We start from the raw sequence: 9000 nt of genomic DNA, 5'->3' as shown, positions 1-9000 counted from the left end.
GCAACATTGCCCTTTGGGCCATTCTGGACGATTGCAATATGGTCATGCCATTACTTGGCATGCCCATAATAATAATAACGCGAAGAATTCCTACAGATACAATAGGGCCTTCGCACTGAAGGTGCTCGGGCCCTAATAATAATAATAACTAGAAAATTTCATGAAATTTTGATATGGGCATGCCCTACCGCCCATTCGACCCCTCTTGCTGCTTTGGTTTGGGGCTGTAGTGGTTGTGTTTGGGGTGGTTCTATGTCAGTTTGAGGTGTTTACGGTTGTATTGCATTCATTCCTGTGCTCCCAATAGTTAAAAATGGGGCGCGCTTTTTGGCGTCTAGCGCCACCCACTGGGACACTTTTGACTGAAAAAAGTAATGCCCATCGAGGCAACATGGAGACGCATCTAACGATGTATGCCATGCATGGGTGCACGTTGCGGTTCAGGCTACATGATAGACAATGACAATGGATAGGTTTTTTTTTCACCGTGGTAAAAAATCCCATCCGAATGAATGGGGCCATTTGGCCTGGATTTTGACATAAAATTTCCTTAAATCCCAGCTTCATGAAATTTGAATATGTGGACGGCCACAGCGTGCCGAGTCGGGGAACATTTGTACGATGTCTCTACGATAATCTGTCGCCTAGCAACAAGCGTCCAAAGTCAAATGGAAATTTAAAAAAAAAATGAAAGGTCAATATCGCAAAAATTTTAATAATTGGCATAATGAGCTTGTACGGCCCGTTAGTGCCAATCGGGCCGAGTGTTTGAAAGTTTGAACGATGTCTCTACGATAAAGTTCGACCGAGCAATAAGCGTCTGAATTTTTGCCTTTTTTTTTGCTTTATGGCATCTAGCGTTGCCACGGTAACACTTTTGACTGAGAAAAGTAATGCCCATCGAGGCACGATGGAGACGCATCCAACGATATATGCCATGCATGGGTGCACTTTCCGGTTCGGGCAGCATTAACAGATTGTTTATTCACATGGTCCCCCATACAAATGCATTGGTTTTTGTTGCCATGGTAACAAGCCCCATAGGATAGAATGGGACAATTTGGCTTTAATATCTCAAAAGCTGTAAACGACAGCGTAATGAGACCTCAGTATGTTGTAGTCCACATGAAGCTGAGTCTTTTAACGTTGGAACCAAGTCTCTGCGATACCGCGTTGCCGCGCAACAAGCATCCGAAGTTCCGTTAGCATCAAAATGAACAATGTGGAATATCTCAAAAACCGTAATAGCAAGCATGACGAGACTAAAATATGTTGCAGTACAAAGCGTCCCGGGTTGGTCAATGTTGTAATGATGTCTGTACGATAAACCGTTGCCTAGCAACAAGCGTCCAAAATAAAAGTGATTTTTTTTTTAAATTGAAAGTTAAATATCGCAAAAACCGTAATAACTAGCATGATGAAGTTGTATGGTCCTTTAAAGACTATCGGGCCGAGTGTTTCAAAGTTTGAACGATGTCTCTACGATAAAGTTCGGCCGAGCAATAAGCGCGGGGATTTTCGCCTTTTTTTTTGCTTTTTGGCATCTAGCGTTGCCACGGTAACCCCTATTACTGAGAAAAGTAATACCCATCGAATCACGATGGAGACGCATCCAACGATGTATGCCATGCATGGCTGCACGTTGCGGTTCGGGCCGTATTAACGGACGAAAAAAGAGTGCGGAATAATAATAATAATAACTAGAAAATTTCATGAAATTTTGATATGGGCATGCCCTACCGCCCATTCGACCCCTCTTGCTGCTTTGGTTTGGGACTGTAGTGGTTGTGTTTGGGGTGGTTCTATGTCAGTTTGAGGTGTTTACGGTTGTATTGCATTCATTCCTGTGCTCCCAATAGTTAAAAATGGGGCGCGCTTTTTGGCGTCTAGCGCCCCCCACGGTGACACTTTTGACTGAAAAAAGTAATGCCCATCGAGGCAACATGGAGACGCATCTAACGATGTATGCCATGCATGGGTGCACGTTGCGGTTCAGGCTACATGATAGACAATGACAATGGATAGGTTTTTTTTTCACCGTGGTAAAAAATCCCATCCGAATGAATGGGGCCATTTGGCATGGATTTTGACATAAAATTGCCTTAAATCCCAGCTTCATGAAATTTGAATATGTTGACGGCCACAGCGTGCCGAGTCGGGGAACATTTGTACGATGTCTCTACGATAATCTGTCGCCTAGCAACAAGCGTCCAAAGTCAAATGGAAATTTAAAAAAAAAATGAAAGGTCAATATCGCAAAAATTTTAATAATTGGCATAATGAGCTTGTACGGCCCGTTAGTGCCAATCGGGCCGAGTGTTTGAAAGTTTGAACGATGTCTCTACGATAAAGTTCGACCGAGCAATAAGCGTCTGAATTTTTGCCTTTTTTTTTGCTTTATGGCATCTAGCGTTGCCACGGTAACACTTTTGACTGAGAAAAGTAATGCCCATTGAGGCACGATGGAGACGCATCCAACGATATATGCCATGCATGGGTGCACATTCCGGTTCGGGCAGCATTAACAGATTGTTTATTCACATGGTCCCCCATACAAATGCATTGGTTTTTGTTGCCATGGTAACAAGCCCCATAGGATAGAATGGGACAATTTGGCTTTAATATCTCAAAAGCTGTAAACGACAGCGTAATGAGACCTCAGTATGTTGTAGTCCACATGAAGCTGAGTCTTTTAACGTTGGAACCAAGTCTCTGTGATACCGCGTTGCCGCGCAACAAGCATCCGAAGTTCCGTTAGCATCAAAATGAACAATGTGGAATATCTCAAAAACCGTAATAGCAAGCATGACGAGACTAAAATATGTTGCAGGACAAAGCGTCCCGGGTTGGTCAATGTTGTAATGATGTCTGTACGATAAACCGTTGCCTAGCAACAAGCGTCCAAAATAAAAGTGATTTTTTTTTTAAATTGAAAGTTAAATATCGCAAAAACCGTAATAACTAGAATGATGAAGTTGTATGGTCCTTTAAAGACTATCGGGCCGAGTGTTTCAAAGTTTGAACGATGTCTCTACGATAAAGTTCGGCCGAGCAATAAGCGCGGGAATTTTCGCCTTTTTTTTTGCTTTTTGGCATCTAGCGTTGCCACGGTAACCCCTATTACTGAGAAAAGTAATACCCATCGAATCACGATGGAGACGCATCCAACGATGTATGCCATGCATGGGTGCACGTTGCGGTTCGGGCCGTATTAACGGACGAAAAAAGAGTGCGGAATAATAATAATAACTAGACCAAAATTCCCGGGAAATTTTGAAGTGCCACGGACTACTGCCGGATGATCGCGGGATGCACCCATGAAGGTCAAGGACATTTGATACCACCCATGACTCTCTATGTCAAACCATTCAAAAGATATTGGACTATAACGTATCGGCCAATCAGAAGAAGGGGCGTGGCTAATTTGCACCAATGAGGGTCAGGGACTCGATACTTAGTCATTTGACACCACCCATGTGTCTGTATGTCAAACCATTCAAAAGATATTGGACTTTAACGTATCAGCCAATCAGAAGAAGGGGCGTGGCTAATTTGCACCAATGAGGGTCAGGGACTCGATACTTGGTCATTTGACACCACCCATGTCTCTGTATGTCAAACCATTCAAAAGATATTGGACTATAACGTATCGGCCAATCAGAAGAAGGGGCGTGGCTAATTTGCACCAATGAGGGTGAGGGACTCCATACTTAGTCATTTGACACCACCCATGTCTCTGTATGTCAAACCATTCAAAAGATATTGGACTTTAACGTATCAGCCAATCAGAAGAAGGGGCGGGGCTAATTTGCACCAATGAGGGTCAGGGACTCGATACTTAGTCATTTGACACCACCCATGTCTCTGTATGTCAAACCATTCAAAAGATATTGGACTTTAACGTATCGGCCAATCAGAAGAAGGGGCGTGGCTAATTTGCACCAATGAGGGTCAGGGACTCGATACTTAGTCATTTGACACCACCCATGTCTCTGTATGTCAAACCATTCAAAAGATATTGGACTTTAACGTATCAGCCAATCAGAAGAAGGGGCGGGGCTAATTTGCACCAATGAGTGTCAGGGGCTCGATACTTAGTCATTTGATACCACCCGTGAGTCTCTATGTCAAACCATTCAAAAGATATTGGACTATAACGTATCGGCCAATCAGAAGAAGGGGCGGGGCTAATATGTATATATAATATACAAATGTAAATATTTATATGTATAATAATAATAATATACATATATATCCCATGAACCTGTCCCCAGCAGGACTGGGGATCATGTAAGGTCAAAAGGTCAGGGTTCAGATTCCTCCATTATCCAAGGTAAAGTATTATGAAGTCTGCATTGAGTGGGTCATGTGACTAGTTCTGGGTCACATGACCCGGAAGTATGGTAGTGTATATTGTATTGGAATGACTCAGCTAGTTCTTCGGATTTGACAAGCCTCAAATAACTTCACCTTGTAATCAAACTGTAGCTCCTAGCAGAAAAACAAAGACATCGTGAGAGAGACAGAACCCGGAAGATTCTGACAATCTTAATTTTATTCAGATATTCCTTAAAATGTGTTAGTAACGGCAATTCGAAAACAAAAATGAGATTTTTTTGAAGAAAACTTCATTTAACATTAGAGTCAATGGAGACAGGGGCAGGATTTGGCGTGACTCTAGGCTCCCCCGTTTAAATTTTGTGCACACCACGCCTGTCAAAGTCACATTTTAAGAATACCAAAATGTATGTCTACATTCTGACCAAAAATTATCTGTCCAGCTTTTACGGTTCGGCCGTGAGGTCGAGTTACAAATAAAAATTATGGTCATTTTTTCAGGGTTCTGCTCACTCTGATCAATTCGAACCTCCACTCTAGATTTGAAAAAGGGGGTTTTTTAGTCCTCGCTTGAAGGCTCATATCTTGAAAAGTGTACATTTTAGGAAAAAACAGTCCGGGGTTTAGAGAGAGAAGAGAAGTTTTCCTCCGTTTTGAAGTTTGAATGACGTTTCTACGTGCAAGTATGAGAAAGATACGTGACTTGGAAAAAAGGTGAATTTTGTCTTTTTTTTCTCAACATTTTCCCATCCGCTTTGAATGGCGCCATTGAAATGCATGGGAAAACAGTTCCCCATTAGTTTGGAAATTTGGAAATGTTTTTGCACTTCGTGCAAAAACTATTCGTGCCATCGTTCTGAAAATCCAGAGGACTGTAGTTAAATTCAGGTCCTACAACTTTCTAAATCGGTTCAGAATTTTTCGAGTAACGGTATGCGAGTGGTGAGGCCCCAAAGTTCACGCAATGCGTTCCGGATGGGGCAAAAAGCGCACGTTTGTGCACGTTGCGCAAAAACGTGCACGCCAATCGCTTATAAAAGTCATACCAATTGATTCCCGATTAAGTCGCACGTTTCTACGTTTTTACTTTTTGAGTTTTCTCAAAGCTGCGCAACTAGTTACGCGCCGAAGTTTATACGGAAGAATATGGAATAATAATAAATAACTAGACCAAAATTCCCGGGAAATTTTGAAGTGCCACGGACTACTGCCGGATGATCGCGGGATGCACCCATGAAGGTCAAGGACTCGATACTTGGTCATTTGACACCACCCATGACTCTCTATGTCAAACCATTCAAAAGATATTGGACTATAACGTATCGGCCAATCAGAAGAAGGGGCGGGGCTAATTTGCACCAATGAGGGTCAGGGACTCGATACTTAGTCATTTGACACCACCCATGTCTCTGTATGTCAAACCATTCAAAAGATATTGGACTTTAACGTATCAGCCAATCAGAAGAAGGGGCGTGGCTAATTTGCACCAATGAGGGTCAGGGACTCGATACTTAGTCATTTGACACCACCCATGTCTCTGTATGTCAAACCATTCAAAAGATATTGGACTTTAACGTATCAGCCAATCAGAAGAAGGGGCGGGGCTAATTTGCACCAATGAGGGTCAGGGACTCCATACTTAGTCATTTGACACCACCCATGTCTCTGTATGTCAAACCATTCAAAAGATATTGAACTTTAACGTATCAGCCAATCAGAAGAAGGGGCGTGGCTAATTTGCACCAATGAGGGTCAGGGGCTCCATACTTAGTCATTTGACACCACCCATGTCTCTGTATGTCAAACCATTAAAAAGATATTGGACTTTAACGTATCAGCCAATCAGAAGAAGGGGCGGGGCTAATTTGCACCAATGAGGGTCAGGGGCTCGATACTTAGTCATTTGACACCACCCATGTCTCTGTATGTCAAACCATTCAAAAGATATTGGACTATAACGTATCGGCCAATCAGAAGAAGGGGCGGGGCTAATTTGCACCAATGAGGGTCAGGGACTCGATACTTAGTCATTTGACACCACCCATGTCTCTGTATGTCAAACCATTCAAAAGATATTGGACTATAACGTATCGGCCAATCAGAAGAAGGGGCGTGGCTAATTTGCACCAATGAGGGTCAGGGACTCGATACTTAGTCATTTGACACCACCCATGTCTCTGTATGTCAAACCATTCAAAAGATATTGGACTATAAGGTATCGGCCAATCAGAAGAAGGGGCGGGGCTAATTTGTATATATAATATACAAATGTAAATATTTATATGTATAATAATAATAATAATATACATATATATCCAATGAACCTGTTCCCAGCAGGACTGGGGATCATGTAAGGTCAAAAGGTCAGGGTTCAGATTCCTCCATTTTCCAGCTTATATTACATGAAGTCTGTACTGAGTGAGTCATGTGACCAGGTCTGGGTCAGTCTAATCAGTACACCTGAGCTCTGGTTGTTAGGGGCAACAAGAACCTGATACAGAGGGAGCGGGAATGACAGCTAGATTTTCGGTTGTGACAAACCTGAAATCACTCCACCTTGCGGTCAAACCGTAGCTCTTAGCAGAAAAATGAAAACATCGTGAGAGACGGAGAACCCAGAACATTCTGTCAATCTTATTTTCATTCAGATATCCCTTAAAATGTGTTAGTAACGGCAATTCGAAAACAAAAATGAGATTTTTTTGAAGAAAACGTTATTTATTATGGGAGTCAATGGAGAGAAAGACAGGATTTGGCATGGCTGTTAGTCTCCCCGTTCAAATTTTGTGCACACCACGCCTGTCAAAGTCACATTTTATGAATCACAAAACCTATGTCTATATTCTGACCAAAAATGATCTGTCTACCTTTTACGGTTTGGCCGTGAGGTCGAGTTACAAATAAAAATTATGATCATTTTTTTAAAGTCTCTCGCACTCTGATCAATTAGAACCGCACTGAAGATTTGACAAAAAAGTGATTTCCAGTCCTCGCTTGAGCGCTCATATCTTGAAAAGTGTACATTTTAGGAAAAAACAGTCCGGGGTTTAGAGAGAGAAGAGAAGTTTTCCTCCGTTTTGAAGTTTGAATGACCTTTCTACGTGCAAGTATGAGAAAGATAGGTGACTCAGAAAAAAGGTGATTTTTTTTTTTTTTAACCTCATCCCACACACAGTGTGAAATGCTGCCCCATACAAATACATGGTCCCCATTAGTTTGGAAATTTGGAAATGTTTTTGCACTTCGTGCAAAAACTATTCGTGCCATCGTTCTGAAAATCCACAGGAATGTAGTTAAATTCAGGGCCTACAACTTTCTAAATCGGTTCATAATTTTTCGAGTAACGGTGTGCGAGTGGTGAGGCCCCAAAGTTGACGCAATGCGTTCCGGATGGGGCAAAAAGTGCACGTTTGTGCACGTTGCGCAAAAACGTGCACGCCAATCGCTAATAAAAGTCATACCCATCGATTCCCGATTAAGGCGCACGTTTCTACGTTTTTACTTTTTGAGTTTTCTCAAAGCTGCGCAACTAGTTACGCGCCGAAGTTTTTACGGAAGAATATGGAATAATAATAATAACTAGACAAAATTCCCGGGAAATTTTGAAGTGCCACGGACTACTGCCGGATGATCGCGGGATGCACCCATGAAGGTCAAGGACTCGATACTTGGTCATTTGACACCACCCATGACTCTCTATGTCAAACCATTCAAAAGATATTGGACTATAACGTATCGGCCAATCAGAAGAAGGGGCGGGGCTAATTTGCACCAATGAGGGTCAGGGACTCGATACTTAGTCATTTGACACCACCCATGTGTCTGTATGTCAAACCATTCAAAAGATATTGGACTATAACGTATCGGCCAATCAGAAGAAGGGGCGGGGCTAATTTGCACCAATGAGGGTCAGGGACTCGATACTTAGTCATTTGACACCACCCATGTCTCTGTATGTCAAACCATTCAAAAGATATTGGACTTTAACGTATCAGCCAATCAGAAGAAGGGGCGGGGCTAATTTGCACCAATGAGGGTCAGGGGCTCGATACTTAGTCATTTGACACCACCCATGTCTCTGTATGTCAAACCATTCAAAAGATATTGGACTTTAACGTATCAGCCAATCAGAAGAAGGGGCGGGGCTAATTTGCACCAATGAGGGTCAGGGGCTCGATACTTAGTCATTTGATACCACCCGTGACACTCTATGTCAAACCATTCAAAAGATATTGGACTTTAACGTATCAGCCAATCAGAAGAAGGGGCGGGGCTAATTTGCACCAATGAGGGTCAGGGGCTCGATACTTAGTCATTTGACACCACCCATGTCTCTGTATGTCAAACCATTCAAAAGATATTGGACTTTAACGTATCAGCCAATCAGAAGAAGGGGCGGGGCTAATTTGCACCAATGAGGGTCAGGGGCTCGATACTTAGTCATTTGATACCACCCGTGACACTCTATGTCAAACCATTCAAAAGATATTGGACTTTAACGTATCAGCCAATCAGAAGAAGGGGCGGGGCTAATTTGCACCAATGAGGGTCAGGGGCTCGATACTTAGTCATTTGATACCACCCGTGACACTCTATGTCAAACCATTCAAAAGATATTGGACTTTAACGTATCAGCCAATCAGAAGAAGGGGCGGGGCTAAT

This window comes from Cololabis saira, chromosome 11 (assembly GCF_033807715.1).
Source record: "Cololabis saira isolate AMF1-May2022 chromosome 11, fColSai1.1, whole genome shotgun sequence".
Taxonomy (NCBI): domain Eukaryota; kingdom Metazoa; phylum Chordata; class Actinopteri; order Beloniformes; family Belonidae; genus Cololabis; species Cololabis saira.
Note: the sequence above shows the minus strand (reverse complement) of the source record.